General features: G+C 34.3%; 1 long non-coding RNA gene across 4 annotated transcripts; it reads left to right on the plus strand.

Annotated features, from left to right (window-relative positions):
- Positions 1-306: 306 nt before the first annotated feature.
- On the plus strand, positions 307-22,533 carry LOC114275886 (uncharacterized). 4 transcript variants are annotated; one of them, XR_014334842.1, is made up of 9 exons: positions 307-1,208; positions 1,329-1,400; positions 2,363-2,404; positions 6,540-6,594; positions 17,807-17,958; positions 18,634-18,810; positions 19,709-19,919; positions 20,437-20,523; positions 22,384-22,533. It is a non-coding gene; the product is annotated as an uncharacterized LOC114275886 (long non-coding RNA). The 4 variants fall into 4 exon arrangements; XR_014334843.1 differs by lacking the exon at positions 17,807-17,958 and having other exon boundaries at positions 19,709-19,737; positions 19,833-19,919; XR_014334841.1 differs by lacking the exon at positions 17,807-17,958.
- The last annotated feature ends 3,402 nt before the right edge of the window (positions 22,534-25,935 follow it).

Consider the following 25,935-nt stretch of genomic DNA (forward strand, 5'->3'; position numbering starts at 1 on the left):
GATCAAATATTTGCCATCACTTTCAAATCTTAGCAACCTCCGCCACCTCTTACTGAAAAAATGGCATGCTTGTCGATGAGATTCAGATCATGCAAATGCCGTCTCTGTCGCAGGGGAGGTTGCTAGAGTGCGCCATTAGAGAATGAGAGGTAGGCCGGATCACGGATCCGGGCGGCGGCGCGAAGGTCTGCAACAGTGGTGGAGCGGAGGGAGGAGTCGGAGGAGAAGGTGTTGAGAAAGATATCGTAGAGGAGGGTAGAGATGAGGGTGGAGGAGCAAAGCTTGTTGCCTTGGATCTGAAAGACAGTGTGTGAGAGGAGAAGAGAGAGAGAGAGAGAGCAGAGTAGAGACAAAGAGTCAAATTTCTCTGATATATGTTTAGGGACCTTAGACATCAAAACATAATTTTGTGGATCTCTTCCATTACGAAAAGTGGGAGAGGGACCCTAGACTAATTTTTCCATTAATCTAAACTTATTCTTAATTTCTAATTCTCTATCTCAAACTACAACTTTTAATAGTTGTAAGGATCAAAATTTTTCCTACATAAAAGTGGAATTTTTGTTACAAGAAACAGGAGATAAATTTATTTTGTCACTAAAAGTCCGTCCAAAAAAATAAAAAATGGATCTTCAGTAACAAAATATTGAAAATGTAGGAAATAAATGATAAAATAATTTTGCCCAAAAAATGTTGACTTCTGTAGAAGAAAATTCGTCACAAATAATAGTTTTCATTACGAAATGTCAAATTTTATCGCTAAAAATATAATATTGACACTTTCGACAAGTAAAAGTTATTGTCACTAAAAATTGATTTCATCTCTAAATTTTCACCTCTAAAATCTTACTAATTTATTGTATTGTCCTTGCCTCTTGAACTTCCAGAATCTATATAATAAGGGGGAAGTGTTTTTGAAAATATGTAAAAATGTATGTGAGATACATTTTGATCTAATGGTCTAGATCAATTGTAAGAATCTATTAACGGTGTAGATCAATTCTGAGATCATACATTCCTGCTCAAATATCTCTCTCCCTCACCCTTCCACCTACTCACGTCTCTCTCCCCCTTTCTGTTCTCACCCACCTTTGCTCATCATCACCACTGCTCATCACCTCTGCTCAAACATCTCTCTCCCGCTCAAATACATTCGCCGCTGCTCATCATCACCACTCGCAAGGGTTCGATTTCGCTTGGTTCGCAAGGTAATGCCCTCCATTTCTGTCTCTCCCCTTCACTTTCTGTTTCGATTTCTGATCTGTTTTGGTGGTTTCAAGGTTTTGAAAATCGATTTCTGATCTATTCGATTTTGATTTTTCATCAAGGTTCTGTTTCGATGATTTCTCACGACTCGCAAGGCTCTGCTTCAAGGTTCTTACCCTTCCTCGGCTAGCAAGGTAATATCGATTTCTGCCTCTCACCTTCTCTCTCTGTTTCGCTTTGATTCATGGTGCAGTCATCTATAACCCTCGCACTTTGGTTTTTATTTTTTTGGTAACGTTTGGTAGCCATCACCCCGCTCGACCTTGCCACCACATACATATGTTCTGGGCTGTCTTGCTCCTCCATTTTCCTCTCTCTCTCTCTCTCTCTCTTATCTTCTCTCTTTTCCTTCCCTCTAACAGCTTCAGAGTTCAGAGCTCTGGTTCAAGAACTCACTGGTTCAAAAACTCACTGTGTTGGAGGCAATCAAATGGTCTCTGATCATCATGATCATGATCATGCACTGGAAGCAAGAAACATAATACACCCATTTCAAAACAACACCCATTTTAAAAGGTTTTTCAAAATCATAAAAAATCAACACTCATTTTCCATTAAGGAATTAAATCCATTTCATAAAATCAAACTGAAAATAAAAATACATTTCTAAAATCAAAATCGATTTTATGAAGATCAAGTATTATTTCATAAGAACAACAAAAGAGTAATTCCAATTTCAAGTGTAAACATAACAAATTGGTTAGACCCAAGGATCTCAAGCCTCAAGAACAGGTTGTAATTGCTTCTTTGGAGTCCTTTTTATTGGGGTAAACATAGCAATTAGATAGTTCCTTCTCAAAAATTTAAAAAATGAAATAAGGGACTATTTCTTTTGGGGTAAACCTATGTACACAAAAACAGAATGGCAACCAGATAGACTCTTTGATTAGCAATGAGATAGTTCCTTCTCAAAAATTTAAAAAAAGAAATAAGGGACCAAATGAGAATGGAACACAAAAACAGAATGGATTGCAAATAAATCGTAAAATAACCTTCGAGTAGTTGTGCCACCAAGGTTTTTGAAGCATTGAAGCTTCAATCTTCGAGTAGTACGCTCATGTCTTATAAATCTATGTTTTTATCAAATTCTTGGCAGGTTAGTTTGGCATTGCAAAGTTCATAAGAGCATCCAATCCAGGTAATACTTTGAACTCGCTGCTCTTGATCGCTGTTGTGTTTTTCCCTTTCTCTACTCTTGACTGTTGTTGTTGGTTGATTATGTTGTTTGGATTTATTGTTTGAATTCTGAATCTTGAAGGATTTGTTGGTTGATAATTTTTTTTTTTTTGTATTACTTTTAGATTTCATGTACAGCACACAGTGCTTTCCTTTTGAAACGGTCAGCCTTCTATTTTACATGTAACTATATAGAGATATGTCCAATTTTATGCCAGAACACTTTCTAAAAAGAAACATAATACACTATTTATTGAATTCACTGAAATCAGAACACTTTCTAATCATTTCACCTATTTTCACAACACTTTTACTCCTATAAAAGATAACAAATAAAAAACAAAAAAATAAGTTTGAAGTTCAATCTCCTTAGGTAGTTGATAAGTGAATCACTCAAGTTTGGTGAAATGTATTTGTGTTTGAAATGCAAATGATTAAACACATTTCAAGATGAACGTCAAACTTAACTCACTTCCCAAACCATGGTATTCTTCTTCCCAAACATCATAGTAAAAGAATAAATACAGTACAGTTAAGCTGAGTAGCTAAAGTTATCACTAGTAAAAGAATATCAATAATCTAAAGTCTGCTTTTAAAAGAACATAGTCATTTGTAAAGAAAAAAAGCAATGTTCTGCTCTCTTTTTGTGTGGTTTACCTAGAAATGAATATTCTAACCCTAAAATAATTCACTGTACAGTTAGGATATTGTATTCTAATCCTAAAAGAATACAATATCCTAAAATAATCATAGTCATTGAAAAAAAGCAATATTCTAATCCTAAAAGAATTCACTACCTTCACACTGTTACCTGTAAAGCTTTTTAATGAAGACATTGTGCAGCTCTCTTTTTGTGTGGTTTACCTGGAAATGAATCAAAAAAATTCAATGTTTGAGAATGCAAGGAATGCTTAGAATACAATGTTCATATTCCAACCATTGAAAAGAAAAAAAGCAAGAAAAAAATTATTGTTATTGACATAATTACAAATAAAAAATCTTCATTATAAAAGAATACAAAATATATATATATATATATATATATATATGTACTACCGCAAACCAACTATAAATGCTAAAGTTGATGAGGTTTTGTACTTGAACAACCAAAAGTATGTTACATGAAAGACAAGGCAAAATCCCCCAACTATGTTAGAATCCCCATTTAATCGAACAGGGTCAGAGGCATGAAAAAGTGTCGATGCCTCCAGAGACATTGAACAGTCCCAACCAGCAAAGCACCAAAATTATAAGATCAATTAACAAGATGACCAAAATTATGATAGCAATACATAATTATCACAAAAAAGGGGTGTTCACATTTTTTCCTATCAAAGCTTAACTAGATTTTCAAATTTTTAACTGTTAACAATTTAATCAATTATGAATAAATCCACATCATGCACAGCCTGAGCCAGCCAACCAATTTAATTCTAAGGTCAACTACAACTCCACACTCACAGCAAAACCATAGACTAGAGTCACTCGCAGTCAAGGGTACAAAGTCCTATTTCACCATTATTCATACCCCTTAAATTTGTATAATAGTTGTTCAAACCATGGTATTCTTCTTCCCATAAAATTGTTGATGCTCACATATTAATAATCATGATATCCTCTGTGAGAATTTGGTGTGAATTAACGTATTTGGTGTGAATTTGGTGTAAAAAGGCTCACATTAGACAGCTTGATACTTCTTAAGAACAGTGAATGGTCATTAGGAAACTTGAGGATGTCCAAACATTAAGGTAAGAATTTGATTTGTATTCTTACTCAAGCATGGCTTTAAATTAAAGCATTGCTTTAAATTAAAGCATTGTTGTTTAGTGATTATTTCTTTGGTTAGGATTTGTATAGTCAAGTTAGACAACCATGACTTTAAATTTTTATTTTGTTAATTGTTAGGATTTGAATCTTTTTCAGTTAATTGATTTTGAAATTCACGACTTAATTGGTTGGAATTTGTAATAACATACTTTTCATTAGCAAAGGTCTTTTTATTTTCTTAGAATTCTCCATTAGTGTGACTTTAAATTTTAAATTTTTTCTCCCATTCTTTATTGTTTCAATTATGAAGTTATTTTCGAATTCCAACTTTGGTTTTAGATTTTGATATCTGCATTTTAGATTTTTTTTCCCCTCATTGATCTACAGGTAACATATTCTTAGGTTAATGAAGAATAATATATACAAAGTTCCAAATTGAAACTGTATTTGTGTTTGTGTTGGAAAAATTAAACATGTTTGTTTTTTGAATTGTGAAATGGGTTTCATTTTTAAATGTGTTTTGATTTTTGAAATTGGTTTAATTTTTAGAAATCTGAATGGGGTTGATGGGTTTGATATCTAAAATCTGAAATGGGTTTGATTCATCTTGATTCTATTGCATTTCAAACTCAAATGGGGTTGATGGGTTTGATATCTGAAATCTGAAATGAGTTTGATTCATCTTGATTCTATTACACTTCAAACTCAACCCATTTGGGTTTCCATCTATGTTGATATCTGAAATCTGAAATAAGTTTGGTGTCAGTGAATCACTCAGCAATTCAATCTTCTTAGGTAGTTGATAAGTTTGAAGTTCATTTGAAATTTCCCCACCCTTATATGGCAACATAGATGGAAACCCAACAAAGCATAAAAGTTAGAAGGAAGATATTCTAATAATAATAATGACAATAACAATAACAATAATCACAGTAATGGTAACAACAATGATGACCAACTCCAATATTGATATTCATCAGTTGGAAGTTTTATTTAAACTTTCCATTGCATTTTCAATGTGTTGGGTTAGATTTTTTGAATTCCCAACACATTTCCCCCCGTTTATGATAATTTATTGCTTATAAAACCCACCATAATCACTATAAAGTTTATTGCTTTGTACAGTGATTAACAGTTTAACAGTTCAAGCTACAAACAGGGCATGTATCTTTCCCTGATTAGTGGTTAATTATACCCACAAACAGGGCATGTATCTTTCTATGTTTGTGGTATGCATGGATTGGGCATGTATCTTTGACTGTTGTACCAACATCAATCATTTTATTTTTATTTGACTGTTGTAAATTATCTACCTTCCATTTGTGCACCAAGTTTTTCATTTGACTGTTTTGGGCAAATAAGCCTAACATATTTCAAATAGAAATAATGGAATTGGGTTGGTTGAATCTTGAATCAACCCAATTCAATTAGAAATTTAAAATTTATTAATATAGTTAGGTAGTTTTGTTTCTTGAGTTACTATGAGGCTAATCCAAATAAACCCCAATTCCACTCTATTTTTTTATGGGTTCATTATATTTTCATTAAAATTGTATTTTAAAAATAGCCCCATCACTTTTGATTTAATTTATAAGTCAAGTTATAATGTTTCCGTTCACATGTCATTTATGAGAGGTGCCAAAGATGGCTTCGGTGATGAAGGTGAACCTGATGATAAGTGGGTAAAGAGTTTAAAAGTATAATTAATTAGTGTTAAAAAAGCCTGTTAAAGTCATTTATAATTTTTTAAAATGTTAACTTCACACACTCAAAAAAAAAAAAAAAAAATTTGTACCATTCAAATGTAATTTGTTTACTGTGTGATTTTAAAAAGAAAGGGAATGTTTTCTTTCCTGTCATTGTCCTTTGAAATTAAACCGATTTGAAATTAAACCTATTTTTCGTTAACCTTTTGGCATGATGATGTTGAGAGTGGAATAATTATAAATGCATTATAGTTTCATCATTTTCATTTTGGTTTCAGTTTGAGATTGGAATTAAATTGTTGTCATTGTGCTGGGAAGTAATATTTTCCTGTCATTGTCCTTTGAATGTTGCAAACATATTGATTTCTCGATGTGTTTGAATTCTTCTTTCCTTAAATTCTTCAGTTCAAGTTTCTAGCGTATTTAAATTTTGTCCTTTAACTTTTTTCGTTTAATTGTTTCTTGAATTCTTCTTTCTTTCATAGAGGAGATATTATATAACTTTTTCTTCACTGTCATTGCAATATACAATTGTTACTAATAGAATTTCCTCGATGGGTTTGAATCATTAATTTGTGAAATTCCTCGCTCCTCTTTCTTTGTTGATTTCATTGTTTTTACCAGTTACCAAACATAAATTTCTGCCTCTAGAGCAGGAACTGAACTAATTCTCACCAAGGTAATCTCTTTCTCCTTCTCTTTTTGCTCTGTTTTGTTACCCACAAAAGGTCCAAAATAAAACACATTTGAATTCTTGGAACTCTAGAAAAATGAAAACCTCAACATCATTTTGATAGGTAAGAAAATCCACCATTTTGATAGAAATTTGTTAGAAACCTTTTTTTATTCTTCAAGTCACTGCCTCACTTCTTAGGGGTTTGTTTGGTTGCTCACTTCTAATTCTGAATAATCTGAACTACTAATCCCAAATCTGCTTAAGTATTTGGTTGTAATCTTTGTTTAAAAAAATAGTACAGTTAATTTTATTTAATGAACCTTGGGTTTAATTTTAGTTAGATTTGCCATTAACTATTTGAATATCTACAGTTTCTAATTAAAAGAAAAATTTCAGAGCCTTGGCATTTTAACATTTATGTGTAATATGGCAAGAGAGTTTATGTTTTTTTGGCACCTTTTTAAGGGAGTATAATATTCTATGTTGTATTTCAAAAAATTTTGGTGAATGTATATGTGTGTGTATTACTTTAATTGCCTTCATGAAATAATTATTTATTATTGCTTATAAAATGGCTTTGTTATCTGGTGAATTTTATTTTTTTTGGCGTAAATTTATGTTTAGACTTTCCAAGTGATAAATGGTGAACTTCAAAATATTTATGATTATAATGAGTTTTGATTTTGGTTTTAATTTCATCTCTACAAAATTGAAGTCAGTTAGGATACATAAGAGTTCAAATTTGGACAATTGTTGTGCTTCGATTTTAATTTATTATTTTAATGTGATTGTTAAAATACATCTATTCTAAATTAGTCTATGAGGGAAGTGACTGTTTGTTTGGAGCTATTAAAAAGAAAACAAGGGTGATTTGTTTAGCTGATCTTTTAACATTTTATTATTAAAAAAAAATTGTACCATTCAAATGTAATATATTTGTTGTGTGATTCTAATGTACATATGATAAATATTTTCCATATAATTTTTTTTGAATATCTAGAGTTCCTAATGAAAAGAAAAAATTCAGAGATAAAATTGTTATAGTTGCCTTCATGAAATAATTATTCATTATTGCTTATAAAATGGCTTTGTTATCTATTGAAATTTTTTTTTTTTTTTTTTTTGTGGCATAAATTTATGTTTGGATTTTCCAAGTGATAAATGGTGAACTATAGTAATTTATGATTATAACGGGTTCTGATTTCATCTCTATAAAATTGAAGTCGATTAGAAAAGAGAAGAGTTCAAATTTGGACAATTGTTGTGCTCTGATTTTAATTTTATCATTTTAATGTGATTGTTAAAATACATCTATTTTAAACATTGGGTTGGCCTTTTTTCTTATTCCTTGGATGTTTATTTTTTTATTTCTTCTCCTCTTGATGGTAGCCCGTTAAGCATTTTCTATCCATGGCAGTTATTTATTTAAATAAAATTTTGAATTTTATTATTTAATTTGGTAGCAACTGATTTGGAAATAGCATCTCATTGCCAAGGAAATCCATGTTAACTTTTATTATTGCTAATTTTTTGTTTCTTGGTGTCTAAAATTATATAACCAAACAATAGGTATGGTTGTTTTTTCATTAGTAATCAAGAAAGTTTTTTGGGAAATGGTAACAAAGAAGTAGAAACATAATTCAAGCTGCGAACAGGGCATGTATCTTTCCCTGATTAGTGGTTAATTATACCTACAAACAGGGCATGTATCTTTCTATGATTGTGTTATGCATGGATTGGGCATGTATCTTTCCTTGGTGTATGTTTTCAATTGACTGTTGTTTTGGGCCAATATTTATTTTTATTTGACTGTTGCAAATTATCTACCTTCCATTTGTGCACCAAATTTTTCATTTGACTGTTTTGGGCAAATAGCCCCATCACTTTTGATTTAAATTACAAGTCAAGTTATAGTGTTTCCGTTCACACGTCATTTATGAGAGGTGCCAAAGATGGCTTCGGTGGTGAAGGTGAACCTGATGATAAGTGGGTGAAGGGTTTAAAAGTATAATTAATTAGTGTTAAAAAAGCCTGTTAAAGTCATTTATAATTTTTTAAAATGTTAAACTCATACACTTAAAAAAAAAAAAAAAAATGGTCCATTCAAATGTAATATATTTGTTGTGTGATTCTAAAAAGAAAGAGAATGTTTTCAATATATATATTATTGTTGTAAATTATAGATGAGTTGATGAGAAATATTCAGGATGACAATTAAAAATTAGATATTATTGTTGTAACCTGTCTTACTAATATTGTAGATATTAGTAAAAAATTTGTTGGTCCATTCAATATATATTATTGTTGATTCAAATGTTTTAAATTAAATTTTAGACATATTATATATTATTGTTGTAACCTGTCTTACTAATAATGTAAATTTTCAATATAGTGTTGACAATTAAAAATTAGATAATAAGACACCATAGTAGAAATATGTAATTATTATGGCAATACTCCTGTTTTGAAGACATCAAAACTTAAAATCCAAAATTGGAGTCATTTTAATATTGTATCTATGGGACAAGTGTTAAACATTAAAAATTCTTTTGAGAATTGATTTTTTTAATAATTTTTTATAAGTGAAAAAAAATAAATATGTTTGAAAATATTTTATTAAATTGTTTCAAAAACCGTGACGTATACTTGAGTTATGGTTGAGATGATTTTTATTGGTGACTTATCCACTATCTAACGGTTGGATCACTTATCTGTTAGATAGTGAGATGATTCCTATAAAGTTATGTTTGAGCCCTAAACTTGGTTTCCTATAAGAAACCAAGTTGAGATCACTTATCCGTCACCAATAAAAATGTATCAGAAATACATTTCGATTTAATGGTTGAGATGATTCCTATATACTATCTAACGGTTGAGATCACTTTTATTCCCGCCCAAAGACTCTCTGCTCTCTTTCTCTCTCCCACGTCTGCCCAAACACCTTCTCTTCAACTCCCTCTATAGCGATCCCGGTATTCCCTGTTGTTGTTTAACTGTAATCCGGACTCGGTTCCGTAGATTCGTTGTGGTTTTATCCTCATTTCTATCCCTACTCTTTGTGTTAGAGTTTTGGGTTGTGTTGGGCAAGTTAGGAATAAGTTGGCTGTGTTTTTTAAGCTTTGAATTTTTGCCCAGGTTCTGGTCTCTTCGCTCGAGCGGCGATTTGACGCTCGAGCGGGCTTGTGTTGTTGCCTCTTCGCTCGAGCGGCAGTTTGGACGCTCGAGCGTGAATTTCTTTCCCTCAGCATTTTGGACGTCTGCAGAAAATTCTGGGAGAGTGCATCCGGCGCTCGAGCGGATCTTTGGACGCTCGAGCGTGAACCTGTGTCTGACGCTCGAGCGGGGTTTTGTACGCTCGAGCGGACCTGTCTTTATATCAGTCCGTGAAATCACCTTTTTGGTCACTTTTTGATTTCCTTTCTCTCTCTTACTTTTTCAAAACCTCCATTGGAGAGCACCTCACTCTAAAACCTAACTTCTCTCTTAGGATTGATCTAGCTAGAGTGTTTTCCTCACCTTGGGCCTTTATAAGAAGTGTGTTGATCGTCGAGGGCTTCGTTGTGATCCAAGAATTTTGGGATTTGAAGCACTTCCGAGTTTTGCTCATCTTCTCCTTGAGTTCTACATTTGAGGTAGGGATTCTCCTTGTTCTTTTTCAATACTTCATCTATAGATAGACATGTGGTAGTTTTGTATTGCATAAAAATCATATCCATGTTGGATTTGTTTGAAATCATGAGAAGGAACCTAGGGTTGGGTGTTGAAAAAAAAGGGTTATGTTGTCATTAATGGTTGTTTTGGGCTAATTGGAGTGTAAATTAGCATGTTGTAGTTGATAAAGGAAAAAGGCCTAAATCATATTTTGATTGATAAATTAAAATGGAGAATAGTGAATCTATATTGTAAATCTCTATTGTTGATGTGAGTTGGGTGAAGGTGTTAATGCCTAAGGGGTTAACTTTGGCTTTGGAATGGTTTGAAATGAATGTGGTGGACTAATGTGAGTTATGGTTTTATTATCAATAGAATTGTTTTGTAAATAAACGGAATGTATTTGGTCTTGTAACAACAAAAGTGATGGAGTTGATTTTGTGAAAACAAACAAAAGGAATGGAACTTGTTTTGTAAAATGGGAAAAGTATTTTGGAAATATGTATGAAAATTGGTTTGTTGTTTCATGAGTGTCGAACACACACGTGTGGAATTGTATCTTGAACTATCATGTTAATATTGTTGTCAGGTTTGTGGTCTCATAGTAATTGAGTTTGTTAATTGGTGTACAATATACATGCATCTAGAGGTTTTGTCCTTGGTCATCGGTGGAGGATGACGTGGTTCTGTTGAATTGCTGTGTATGTAATACACCATTGTTGATTGAACATTATATGTAATGAAATGCTGAATTACATTATATTTGTATACTGGTTTGGGAGAAGAGAGGGGTTGTACTCCAGTGTGTGTGAGAAGATAGGGGATGGACTCCACACACTTATGTGTTCAGCGCTTATAATCAAAGGTATCATACCCTTCCAGCTAGCGCCTGGAGAACTGACGCGCTGATAATCTAAGGTACCATACCTTTCCAGCTAGCGCCTGGTAAACTGGTAGATTGTGGTGAGAAGTGTATCTTTGGCTTACTACGCATATAGCTAGTAGTGCAGTGTTGTTTTGTTATTGATTCAGTGTATCTGGAAACATTGTGGATTGTATTTGTTATAGTGTTGGAGGGACGAGTTGACTCATTGATTGATTTTATGTATGTAGTTGAGTTGTTATCTTTTTTATAGAGGTGTGCATGAATGATTACGATATAATTGGAATTGCATTGAAATGCCAAATATGTTTTGAAAAGGCACATCTGTTGTATGTGTGGCAAATGGAAGAGTAATGGGCTTAGTGAATCTATTTTTCTAAGTAGTTGTTAATGTTATAAAAGATTGGGAACGGGGGTTAATGAAAGGAAAAAGGAAGAATAAATCGCTTATAGCGGTGAATTAAATGATTGTTTTCAAGAAAAGTTCATATATATATTTTGTATAAACTGTCACATTATTATTCTAGTATGAGAGTGGGTGTTCATGATCATAGCTATCTGTAATGTTGTTATTGATAAGGAGCATGTTGAGTTCCCTACTGGACTATATGTTCATCCCACGTTGTTGAATCTTTTTCAGGTGTTTAGCAGGGTGTGCTACAAGATTTGGATCTTCTTATTTGTTGGCCACGGGGCCTCAGTTATGTTGGCGGAATGCCATTGTTGTAAAGGGTTACACCCTTCTTCTTGTACTTTTAATGATGTAAGCCCAAGGGCAATTTATTAAGTTAGTTCATGTAATATTTACTTTGCATACGAATGAGAGTATTGTTAATCACTTCTACAGATTGAATGTATGAGTTTATTTTCGCATGTTATCTCTGAAATTGAATTAAGTTAAAGAATTTGGTAATGACTCCGTGTAACAAAAAGTGGGGCGTGACAACTTGGTATCAGAGCCAAGTTTGAATACTTTGGGCTCGTGGGAAGTGGTTTTTACCACAGTGGGTTTACTACGTATTGTGAGGACGTTGCATATAGATATCATGAAAGTTAGGACTTATGTGTTGCATTTATGTGAGCATGGGATTTAGTCTCTCGGATAGTATTCATAGCCGGTGAACTTGCTTTGAGGTCCTTTTGGAAACACGCCTGATCAACGTGGTTTCTGATGGGAATTCCTTGAGAGTTCCGGGATGAGTGGCTATCTTTGTAGACTTGATTCGATTACGTGTTTATATGTTTAGATGTTTATATGCAATAGAGGTGTATATCTTGTGACTTAGTAGTGGAGTGTGCCTCGGAGAAGGCTATTGTGTTGTACACTAAGCGTGGTTATTGCTTTTGTGCTTTATAGGATGTCTACACGAGGAAGTAGAGGACGATTGAGTAGTAGGAGTGTTGGTAGAGGCACAACAGTTCCTTTAGTACCTGCCGTTGCAGCATCGGCTGTCGGCGAGGATGTCGCACGTGAGATTGTGAGAGCAGTACAAGACGCCCTAGCTCGCACTGGGGGCGGCAGTGGGCATGCTCTCAAGCTTACTAAGGAGTTTTTCCGCTCCGGCCCACCAGAGTTTGTGGGGGAGGCTAAACCGTTGGAGGCAGAAAGTTGGTTGGAACAGATTACCAAGACTCTTGATATGCTCAGAGTCGAAGAGGAGGAGTTGAGGGTTTCTTTGGCGACTTTTCAGTTGAAGAGTGATGCGAGTTATTGGTGGAAGTATGCTAAGAGTATGGTAGGTAGCACGTGGGTTGCTTTTACCGAGGCCTTTTTGGCCAAGTATTTCCCTCCTTCTGCTCGGGAAAGGTTGAGGGATCAGTTTTTGGAGTTGCGTCAGGATGATACTCCTGTGGCGCAGTTTGAGATGCGGTTTGCTAGCTTGTCGAGGTTTGCTCCAGAGTTGGTGGCAACAGAGGAGCGTCGTTGTTTTGAGTTTGAAAGGCGGTTGTGTTTCAATATTCGGGAGAAGGTAGCTGGATCCTTTTGGAAGGATTATTATTATTTAGTTGAGGCAGCGGCCCATGTGGAGGCCATGATTGCAAGAGATGATGGGGTTAAGGAGGAGACCATTGCGGTAAGTCCTTTGATTTCTAAATACTCTAGGCTCAGTAAGGGGTGGAGGCGGAAACATGCTCAGTCGGGGGCTGGTTCCTTTTCTTCGCCAGGGTTTTCGGACTCTTCTGTTGAGAGGTCCGGGGAGGTGCAAGTTTCAGGCCAGTCTCAGAGTAGGGGGTCTGATGGTTGTTTCGTTTGTGGCCAGCAGGGCCATGGTAGGCGTTTTTGCCCTTTGCGTGTGAATTCTGCAAGTGTTTCAAAACCTAGTCAGACTCAGTCGTACCCGTCCAGTCGGGGGCGCTTTCGGTACCAGAAACGGGCAGGCCAGGCTTCAGGAGCCTCGCGAGGGGCGACTTATTAGTTAGTTCTTTGGTATTACTCTGGAGGGGGACTTTTGTATTGTTAGCCGGTGGTATATTATATGAATCACTTTGTTGTTGACCGGGGTACTGTGGGTTGCTGAGGCACCATGTTTATGTATTGCTTATGTACGCATAGTGTTGTTTGTTTAATCCTCAGGTATTGGGGAGTATGTATGGGTTTTAAGCTCTCTATTATGTTTATTGAGGAGTCATGAAAGGGATCAATGATCCTGATGTTGTTGCTTGCTTCATACCTGTGTGTTGGTTCGTGTTTTGGGCCTTGCTACTTAGTGAGTCCGTGGTGATTCCATCGGTTGTATTGGGGTAGTGTTTGTGGGGTGATTGGTTATCAATTGTGGGGGATAGTACTTCCCTTAGACATAGTGTTGTTGTGGTTTGATTTTAGGAGATCCGTTGAGATTCCAAAATTTAGGGGTTTGTGTGGGGAACTCCGTGTGTGGGGTTAGTGGCACATCAGTGGGTGGATTACTGAGTGTGGAGTTTATTGAGTTGATTAGTCAGCTCACTGGTATAGGGTTTTGGGTTGACCTTGGTCACCGTGAAGTTAGTCTCATTCGTTGTAGACTTTGTGTGTTGATTGAGGAAAACCGAAACTAATCATCCGGTTGTGTCATTGAATATGACGGTTATAATAATACAACAAATTTGTACATTGAATGATCATTGTAAATGATTGGATTTTTTTTTATATACATTATATATGTATATTGTTTGGGAGGAGATAGGGGATGGACTCCGACGATACAGCACCAAAATGTGTATCTATTGAAAGATTGATATAGCTTATATGCTTGTCTATGGTGAAGTGGAAAATGTTTTATATGGGTTACTATCTCATTTAATTTGTTGGCCAGGTTCTGAGCCAGGTGTATGTTATTAAACTGATTAAGTAAAGGGAGGCCGACTGAAATTGCAAAACTGTGAATTTCTTATGCCTTTTGTGTTGATAATACTGTTGTTATTTCTATTAACTATCATTATAGAAATGTTTTGTTCCATGTTAGTTGTGACATCACTGTGTGAGTGATGGTTGTTGATGGTGTTGTTTTGGAAAAGAAACGGAAAACAAAATTTTCCTAGTGTTTGGGCCATCTAAATGTGTTGTTGAGAGATTGATTTAATTCAAGGGTTTTGAGGAATTTCAAATGAATGATTTTTTGGCAAATAAATGATGGATGACTGTGTTTTAGATAACACCGTGTTGGTGAAAAATGTATACAAAGTTTTTGAGTTTCGCATGGAAAATGCAAAATTTATTTCGCAATGTCAGCATTGAAAATTTGGCTATCTTTGAGAAATGTCGCTTGAGCAAGAAAATGTTTTCTTATTATTTACTCCAAAAGTTGTTTGGGTCGTGTTGTTGCATAGTGACTTAGCTTGAAGCACTGGTCAGATGTGAGTAAACTGTTTCAGAAGGGTTGATTTTATTGTGGCTTTATGCCTACAGTGTTGTCATTTGGAACGTGTTCCCTTGGTTAGTCTCTTTCTTCATAAGAGTGAATCGAAAGTTTGTAGGGAGAATGGTTTCTTTCCTAGTACTCGGGTGTTGGTGTTGTGTGATTAGTTGGCCTTGTGTTTTGACGTATCCTTAATTTCGGGGACGAAATTCTTTAAGGGGGGGAGGTTATAGCGATCCCGGTATTCCCTGTTGTTGTTTAACTGTAATCCGGACTCGGTTCCGTAGATTCGTTGTGGTTTTATCCTCATTTCTATCCCTACTCTTTGTGTTAGAGTTTTGGGTTGTGTTGGGCAAGTTAGGAATAAGTTGGCTGTGTTTTTTAAGCTTTGAATTTTTGCCCAGGTTCTGGTCTCTCCGCTCGAGCGGCGATTTGACGCTCGAGCGGGCTTGTGTTGTTGCCTCTTCGCTCGAGCGGCAGTTTGGACGCTCGAGCGTGAATTTCTTTCCCTCAGCATTTTGGACGTCTGCAGAAAATTCTGGGAGAGTGCATCCGGCGCTCGAGCGGATCTTTGGACGCTCGAGCGTGAACCTGTGTCTGACGCTCGAGCGGGGTTTTGTACGCTCGAGCGGACCTGTCTTTATATCAGTCCGTGAAATCACCTTTTTGGTCACTTTTTGATTTCCTTTCTCTCTCTTACTTTTTCAAAACCTCCATTGGAGAGCACCTCACTCTAAAACCTAACTTCTCTCTTAGGATTGATCTAGCTAGAGTGTTTTCCTCACCTTGGGCCTTTATAAGAAGTGTGTTGATCGTCGAGGGCTTCGTTGTGATCCAAGAATTTTGGGATTTGAAGCACTTCCGAGTTTTGCTCATCTTCTCCTTGAGTTCTACATTTGAGGTAGGGATTCTCCTTGTTCTTTTTCAATACTTCATCTATAGATAGACATGTGGTAGTTTTGTATTGCATAAAAATCATATCCATGTTGGATTTGTTTGAAATCATGAGAAGGAACCTAGGGTTGGGTGTTGAAAAAAAAGGGTTATGTTGTCATTAATGGTTGTTTTGGGCTAATTGGAGTGTAAATTAGCATGTTGTAGTTGATAAAGGAAAAAGGCCTAAATCATATTTTGATTGATAAATTAAAATGGAGAATAGTGAATCTATATTGTAAATCTCTATTGTTGATGTGAGTTGGGTGAAGGTGTTAATGCCTAAGGGGTTAACTTTGGCTTTGGAATGGTTTGAAATGAATGTGGTGGACTAATGTGAGTTATGGTTTTATTATCAATAGAATTGTTTTGTAAATAAACGGAATGTATTTGGTCTTGTAACAACAAAAGTGATGGAGTTGATTTTGTGAAAACAAACAAAAGGAATGGAACTTGTTTTGTAAAATGGGAAAAGTATTTTGGAAATATGTATGAAAATTGGTTTGTTGTTTCATGAGTGTCGAACACACACGTGTGGAATTGTATCTTGAACTATCATGTTAATATTGTTGTCAGGTTTGTGGTCTCATAGTAATTGAGTTTGTTAATTGGTGTACAATATACATGCATCTAGAGGTTTTGTCCTTGGTCATCGGTGGAGGATGACGTGGTTCTGTTGAATTGCTGTGTATGTAATACACCATTGTTGATTGAACATTATATGTAATGAAATGCTGAATTACATTATATTTGTATACTGGTTTGGGAGAAGAGAGGGGTTGTACTCCAGTGTGTGTGAGAAGATAGGGGATGGACTCCACACACTTATGTGTTCAGCGCTTATAATCAAAGGTATCATACCCTTCCAGCTAGCGCCTGGAGAACTGACGCGCTGATAATCTAAGGTACCATACCCTTCCAGCTAGCGCCTGGTAAACTGGTAGATTGTGGTGAGAAGTGTATCTTTGGCTTACTACGCATATAGCTAGTAGTGCAGTGTTGTTTTGTTATTGATTCAGTGTATCTGGAAACATTGTGGATTGTATTTGTTATAGTGTTGGAGGGACGAGTTGACTCATTGATTGATTTTATGTATGTAGTTGAGTTGTTATCTTTTTTATAGAGGTGTGCATGAATGATTACGATATAATTGGAATTGCATTGAAATGCCAAATATGTTTTGAAAAGGCACATCTGTTGTGTGTGTGGCAAATGGAAGAGTAATGGGCTTAGTGAATCTATTTTTCTAAGTAGTTGTTAATGTTATAAAAGATTGGGAACGGGGGTTAATGAAAGGAAAAAGGAAGAATAAATCGCTTATAGCGGTGAATTAAATGATTGTTTTCAAGAAAAGTTCATATATATATTTTGTATAAACTGTCACATTATTATTCTAGTATGAGAGTGGGTGTTCATGATCATAGCTATCTGTAATGTTGTTATTGATAAGGAGCATGTTGAGTTCCCTACTGGACTATATGTTCATCCCACGTTGTTGAATCTTTTTCAGGTGTTTAGCAGGGTGTGCTACAAGATTTGGATCTTCTTATTTGTTGGCCACGGGGCCTCAGTTATGTTGGCGGAATGCCATTGTTGTAAAGGGTTACACCCTTCTTCTTGTACTTTTAATGATGTAAGCCCAAGGGCAATTTATTAAGTTAGTTCATGTAATATTTACTTTGCATACGAATGAGAGTATTGTTAATCACTTCTACAGATTGAATGTATGAGTTTATTTTCGCATGTTATCTCTGAAATTGAATTAAGTTAAAGAATTTGGTAATGACTCCGTGTAACAAAAAGTGGGGCGTGACACCCTCTCTATACGTTATCTCTCACATTCTCTCTTCAACTCCCTCTATGATCTCTCTCTCATCTTCGAAATTCTTTCTTTTCTGAAACTGGCTAACAGAGGTAGCAGATCAGAGAAACATCTTCCAACAATTTGATTCAAACAGAGACGGTGGTCTCAACAGGGCTCACCACCACCGCCGCTGCTTATCATCACCGTCGCCATTGATTGACACCCACTCTCTCTCGGCTCCCACCCTCCCAACATCAGAGGTATTTTACATTTATTCAGTTCTTTGAGGCTTCAGTTTTAGGGCTAATTTTTGTATCAATCAGAGTTGATGGCTTCGGTTTTAGGGCTAATTTCTGTATCAATCAGAGTTGAGGCTTCGGTTTTAGAGATTACAACAGAGTTGCAATCTAGGGTTCGCTGACTTCTTTTTTTTTTTTTTTCAAGTACATTAGTTAGATATGAGAAGCAGAATGGCAATGGGGGTGAAGAAAAGTGCTGATATGTTGGCTTATTCTGCAATGGCCACAACATGTTTGATAGTTTGCCTATGAGAGACTTCTAAGTTGCTTCTTCTCAGTTGTCAAAATAGCACACACACTTGGTTGTTGATTTAGATCCCCCCCTCCCTCCCCTCCCCTCCCCTCATTCACAAAGGAATGTTAATTTGAGTTGATAAAAAACTGTAATTAGCTTTGAAATCCTAAGAAAACTGTAATTAACTTTGTAATCTTAAACGCACCAGCAAAAAATAATTCTTTCTAATCCTAAAGAAAGTGTATGGGTTGATGGCTTTTGATTTCTGAAATTTGAAATGGATTTGATGGATTTGATTGGTATCATAGGTTGTAGTGGTTGTATTATTGCTCATGCGTTACTTCAATTAATTGGTTATGTTGATTTAGGAATTTTAATGCTCTTTTTTTGTTATGTTGCAGATGAACATGATTAAGGTTTCTAATATAATAGGCATTGACCCAAAGCCATTTGATCCCAAGACATATGTAGAAGAAGACATCTTTGTGGCCGATGAATCTGGATCTAAGAAACGTATTCGTCTGGACAACAACATTGTCAGTTGGAGGATTGTACGAAATCCAGATGGCACAAAATCTGTAAGTGAATAAATGGAAGCATATTTTAGTTCATATCATATGCCATACTTATCCACACACATAATATTATACTATTGTGAATTTTACTTTCTGGGCTTCATGAACAATATCTTGATATTTTTGTTTGTAAATGTTATAAATTTTATATAATTGTTGCATTAAGATTTTCTAAACACGGTGAGGAATATAATTTATTGCACTTGCTTTAGTCGGAGTGGGTTAGACGTTTGGTTGTATTTGTTGTGTTCAACTCTCTTATCTTCTGACATTTTTTATTCGATAAAAATATATTGTTCAACTTTTTTTTTTGAGAAGTAAGAGATGAGACTACAATGACATGAAAGGGGAGCTACCCAAGTACAAGAATGGAAAAAAACAAAGAAAGCAACTAAACAAATGGGCTCTGCTCAAAAGAATCTACAAATCTTAAAATTTGGTTTAAGGATGGATCAATTCAACCTGAAAACCCAAGAAAAAACAGGAGATAAAAATTCTACTCCGCACTACTCCAAACACACCAAGAATCAAAGACTTCATTGATTATTGGTGCTACACCAAATTCATAGTTGTTTTCTCTGGTACCTTACTAAAGGGGCTAAAATATGGAAATTAAAAATGCTAAAGTAGGATATGAATTTACACTTTTTTGAGATGAAGTAAGGATTGAAAGTAAAAGGTGCCAAAAGAAGGAATAAGATTTAATACTTTTAGAAATGCCCAGTTTTGGTTTCTTATTTGGCATTTGGCTTCAACAAAGTTTTTCTGTGCAAAACCTTTTAATGCTGGAATTGATCCAACACTTGTGCAGTCATGCAGGAAGAACACATTTTCTTTTGTATTTAAGAATTTGTTATATGCTTTATTGGAAATGATTGTGACATTTTCTTTTCATGTGCAGTATGAAAGTAATGCACGCTTTGTGAGATGGTCAGATGGCAGCTTACAGTTATTGAGGTTTTATTGAGGTTTGATGGGCTTTGATTTCTGAAATTTGAAATGGATTTGATGTGTTTTATTCGCAGAAATCCGCAAAAATTCGAAGTCGTTTCGCTTGAGACATCACCCCCGGGAACAAGTTTTCCGACTTCGGCGCTTTCCGACACATTCTCGTGAGTTTACTCTCTCTAGCTCTCCTAGAAATGTTTATAGATATATGAATATATAAACATGTGAATTTGTGAGCAGAAATGGTATGCTCTCTCTGTGTCTCTCTCTTATTTTGCTTTCTACGGATATCTATGAAAAGCCATGAAATTATTGTTGTATTTTTGTTATCAAAATCAGACCAAATTGAACAAAAGATTCTGCCATGAATACTTTCATCCCACGAATACTTAAACTTCCATCAGATTTTAGATTTGGGTTTTAGATTTTTCAAACTTTCCATTGTTTTTTCAATGTGTTGGGTCAGTTGTAGGTTTCTTTATCAGTTCAAATATTTAAAATTTCATCAAATTTTTAAACTTTCATCCCATAAATATGTCGAGTATTCCACCACAAATCGGCCCATAAATCAGTAGTTTCATCATATTTTTATCAACTCATAAATCAGTAGTTTGTACCAAAAAAGTTTGATGGGTTGAGGTTTCTGAAATTTGAAATGGATTTGATGGGTTTTATTCGCAGAAATCTGTAGAAATTCGAAGTCGTTTCGCTTGAGACATCATCCCCGGGAACAAGTTTTCCAGCTTCGGTGCTTTCCGGCACATCCCCGTGAGTTTACTCTCTCTATCTCTCCTAGAAATGTTTATAGATATATGAATCTATAAACATATGAATTTGTGATCAGAAATGGTATGCTCTCTCTGTGTCTCTCTCTTATTTTGCTTTCTATGAATATCTATGAAAAGCCATGAAATTATTGTTGTATTTTTGTTATCAAAATCAGACCAAATTGAATAAAAGATTCTGCCATGAATACTTTTATCCCATGAATACTTAAACTTCCATCAAATTTTAGATTTTAGATTTTAGATTTAGATTTTAGATTTTTCAAACTTTCCATTGTTTTTTCAATGTGTTGGGTTAGTTTTTTTTTTCAATGTGTTGGGTTAGTCCATCATAAATCAGATTTTTAAGGCAACTAACTATCAAGTATTCCAAAAATGGCATTAGATTTTTATCAGCCCATAAATCATTAGTTTATACTAAAAAAATTAAGTCCTGTTTGGTTGGTGAGAAAGTGTGGGAAATTGTAAAGAAAGTGAAATTTGGGTTTCCTTTGGCTAATAATTGGTTACTATGTTTAGTTGCTTTGAAAGTTGGGATTGTGTTTACTTTGAGTCTTATGGGTAGCTTTTTGATAATGAAAAGATTTGGACTCATCAAGGCAACTAACTATTAGAGTGTTGATGATCTTAATTGAATTGGGTTGTTGGACTATTTGTCGATTTGTTCAATTTTTAGGTATTTTTCTTAATTGACTTGGGTTATTTGTTCGATTTGTTCTTAATTAACTTGGGTTATTTTTAGGTATTTACATTGTTCTGAAACACACAAGTTTGGTTCAACTTGATGCCATTTTAGTTTATGATATCCTCTTTCTGTAATTTTGATTTTTAGTTTTATTTTGTGGAGAAATTGTATCATTTTTTTTATTGTTATTGGATTAAATGGAATTGTATCTCTTTCAATAAGCCTATGTTCTTTTGTCTAATCTTTTGTGATTATTTAGCAGTAAGTGTTAAACTCAAGAATTTTAGTTTTATGATTTGGGTTTGGTGTGATTTTAGGGAGAGGATCAGGGTGTGATGTTTTTACTGGGGCATTTTTTAAGTGGTTCTTTTGGGACTCTTTTTAGGTTGCCAAGTTGCAAAAGTCACCCGCAGTTTGGCCCTCATTTTGATTTTTGTTTTTCTAAACCGTAAATCAAAACACCTAGAATATATTGGAATCATGTTGTTGTGCAGTTTATACATAACCCATTTGGTTTAGCCAATATCTATTGGTCCAATTTGAGTTAGAATTTGGTTGAATTGAGCCAAATGTTTTAAAATGGCTAACTTGGAAACACTCACAAGTCTACTATGGTTAACACTCTGGTTCTCTCTTTCATTTATTCATCTAATATCTACATTTGTATCATTTGGTGGTAATATTTGCTATGGAGTTTTGTAGGTATTCAAGGTGATTCTCAATCATTGTGATTCTCTATCATTTGTATCATTTATTCATCTAATATCTACATTTGTGTTTCTTTTGTCTAATCTTTTGTGATTATTTGGCGATCAAAATAGATGTGTGTGTGTTATATTTTCTGTAGTCAATTTCTTAGTCTCTACCATTTCTATATCCAAAAACTAATCTCTTTTTTTGTTTCTCTAAAAAATAAAAAATTAAATGATGAGCTTATCTGAGATTCTACTATTCTCTCTTACCCAATTCGAAAACAACCTCAGAACAGAATGATTATGTAGTTTTATCTGTTTGGTATATTTCCACTTTTTTTTTTTTTTTTTTTTTTTTTTTTTTTTTCTATTCAATTTTTTTTTTTTGTTTGGCCCAATTATGATATATCTTAAGGCATGGGTTATATTCTAATTCTAACGATAGCCAAATTTTTGTTTGGCCCAGGAGTGATATATCTTCAAGTTTGTTGGTGGAATTGAGGTCTTGATCATCATTTCTGTTGGTGGAATTTATCTTGCAATTTATGTGTTAAGCTTTATTAATCTGGGTTTGAGTTGTTTGAAGTGTGATAAAATTACCGGTTTTATTTGTACATATCAGCTCCAATTTTGTCATTTTTGTTGCATTTGTGTTTGTGTTCATAAAAATTAATTCAAAAACTTGGCAGAAAGGTTTATGTTTATTTATGTGTGTAAGAATATGTATTTTACCTTTCAAGTTTTATTTTCCCCTTTTTTGATAAATTTCTTGACCCACAACAATGGTGGAAACAGTGTTAGAGAATACCCTAAAAGTTCCATGGTCATCTTCTCCATTTATTCATCAGATCCAAAGCTCACAGACCCGTGGGACTAAAGGAGGGGTGGATTTTGCGAAGGTCCTCTCAGCTTTTTAAATTTTTTTATTTTATTTTTTATTTTTACATAGCCGTATTGTTTTTTTTTTTTGGATAGAGGATATTCACTCTCTTCAGCTATATTGCTGGATGGATGTTGTTGTGGTCGTTGCTTTATTGTTCCAGTCCCTTGATCTAATTTCATGGTGTGTTCATCTGAGCAAACCAAATGGATAGTTGGAGTTATTTGATATATATATATATTTTTATCAGTTGTTCATAGCATTTTAGTGCACAACGTCAACTTATTACAGTCTTTGGGGGAGAGAGATTGAGGTAATAGAGAAGAGGGGAGAGAGTGGGTGAGAAAATTGAGAGATTGTAATTTGGGGAAGTGCAATTTATCTTGGGAAGATTTTTTTTATTAAAAATATAAAAAATGCTACATATTCTTAAAAAAAATACAACTTTATAACTCTCACTCACCTATGATTGATCCAGGAAGGAAAGAAAAAAAATAAAAATATATGATTGGTTTACATCATTTTGGGAGTCATGGAGGTTCCTAATTTTGGGGATTCTTGAAATTTATTTGAGTTACTAATAAATTGGTGTTTCATTTAAGTTTCATGTCTTTATTTAAGAATTTTTCTCCTTCCTGTGAATTCATTACCTACTCTTTGAAAAAAAAAACAAAAAACAAAAAACAAAAAATTTGAATACATTCTTCTTTAATTTTGATTTATATTTTAATCTCATAATTAATTATATCGTGCCTTTAGGTACGGGCATACGCCAGAACCCATATAAAGAAGGAGAAATAGCATTTCAATGGTAATTTTAAAAAATATTATTACTTTCATGGGAAAGTTTATACATTTATTTTTTAATGTTGCAAAGTTTTTTATTAACTTAAAAATGTTTTTCTTAGTTTCCACTTTAATGATATTTCCCTTATAAAGAGTACCATGTCTGAATTATCAGTTTAAATCATAATTAGTGTGTTTGATTTTAGTTTTCTGAATTCAATTTTTCAAATTAAACTTTTTATTTTTCGTTTTTTTTTTTTGTTTTTAGTGAATATTTTTAAAATTTTAAGTAATTTTTTTTACTTTTTTAGATGTACCTTACTTAAATGTATCCAAACTAGCGTATGCCCGTGCCTAAAGGCACGGTGTAAATAATGTTGTGATCAAAATACAATTGTAATTCATACGTATCATTTTATAATTTAAAATTTATGAAGTTTGTAATATTTGTTGACAAAAATATTAAAAAAAATAAAGAAATAGTATTCTTTTTAAAAAATTGTAACAATTTTACTTGTATCATACGCTTTATAAAACTCGAATAAAATAACAACGAAATAACCCAAAACTCCAGTGAAGCAGCTCACAGAGAAGCACTGAAATACTCCCACTGCCGACAAACAAATAATTATTCTGTTGTTCATACCCATTGATATATAAAATACTACCAAATAAATAATTATTATGTTGTTTCAAAATTTAAATTTTGTAGTTTGTTCAACAAACAATAAAAGCTAAATAAATTAAGATTCTAAAAATAAAAATAATAATAAATACAGTATTGTGATTTCCCAATAGATTCGAACCAGGTAAGTCCCCAGGGTTGGTTTGGAAGTTTAAAAATATATTACTCATAAAAATAATGTGTCACCTAGTGTATATCCATTTCTAAATTAATTATAAGATTAAAATATAATTAAATTTAAAAGTACTGATTTAAAATGTAATTTATCAAATTTATTGAGTTTGAAGTGAATTTTGTAAAAGTACTCAAACATAAATACACCCCAATAAAATTAAAATAAAAACTGAAAAATATAATTTATTATAAGAATTTGAAGTCAAAATTCTATTAATAAAAAAACTCTTCTTTTTAGTTTTTTCACAAATCACACAACTCCCATTATTTCTCCTCTCTTTCTCAAAATTCACTTTTATGATCGTTTTTTTAACATAACCCAATCTATAGCGATCCCGGGTTTACCCTTGTTATACCGTGATCCGGACATGTGTCCGTGGATGTTGGTAGTTGTTTATTATCTTGTTTACATCCTTTCTTACTTTGTATTTGAGTTATAGGATGTGTTGGGCGGGTTGGTTACAGGTTGGTTGAGTTAGAAACCAAAACTAGTTGCCCAGATTTTTGGCCTGTCCGCTCGAGCGGAGGTGTTGGCGCTCGAGCGGGGAATACATCCATCCAGTATCTTGTTGTGCAGTGTTGTGAGCTCGAGCGTAGGGTTGGGAGCTCGAGCGTAGGCCTGGTTCTGCAAAAGTGCTGGGCGAGTGCATTTTGCGCTCGAGCGGGAGGTTGGCCGCTCGAGCGGAAGTCTGTGAGTGGCCGCTCGAGCGGGGTGTTTTACGCTCGAGCGGAGACCTGGGTTAAAGTCCCGAATTTGTGACTTTCCAAATCACTTTTTCACTTTCTCTTCTCTCTCTTACTTTTCCAAAAACACCATTGTTGAGTCTCTCACTCTAGACTCTACCTTCTCTCTAGGTTTTGATCTAGTAGGAGTGATTTACTCACCTTTGGCCTTTACAAAAAAGTTGTTGATCGTCGAGGGCTTCATTTTAATCTGAAAATCTCGGGTTTTGGAGCACGTTGGGTTTTGTCGTCTTCTCCTTTGGGACTCCGAATTTGAGGTAGGGATAACCTACTCCTCTCTATGGGTTTTGTCTTTAAATTTTGGTATTTTGAGATGTTGGGCTTGGTTTGGTAATTTTGTGAAAGTTTGGGGCTTTTGTGTAATTTTACAAAAGTTGGGGTTTTATTCATAATAAACCTAGATGCATGTTTGGCATAGAGAAATGGAATGAATGTTAAATCATTGATGAAAATGGGACCTAAGGGTTGAAATGGTAATTATGGAAAATGGCCTAATTACATTGTTTAATTAATTGGGATAATTAATTGGTGAGAAATGAGGAAATGAAATGTTGATTGAATATCCATTTGTGCATTTATTTTCTGTTTTAGAAATAACTGCTTTGGGCTATCGGTGGAGGATAGTCGAGATTGTTGTAGACAATGCATGATGATTAGGTAAACGGAAACTAATCAATGGAATGTGTCATGGAACTTGACGGTTGATAGAATACATCAATTGTGTGTATTGTGTGATTGTATATAGAACC

Source organism: Camellia sinensis, chromosome 7, assembly GCF_055761805.1.
Source record: "Camellia sinensis isolate YWXY chromosome 7, ASM5576180v1, whole genome shotgun sequence".
Lineage (NCBI taxonomy): Eukaryota > Viridiplantae > Streptophyta > Magnoliopsida > Ericales > Theaceae > Camellia > Camellia sinensis.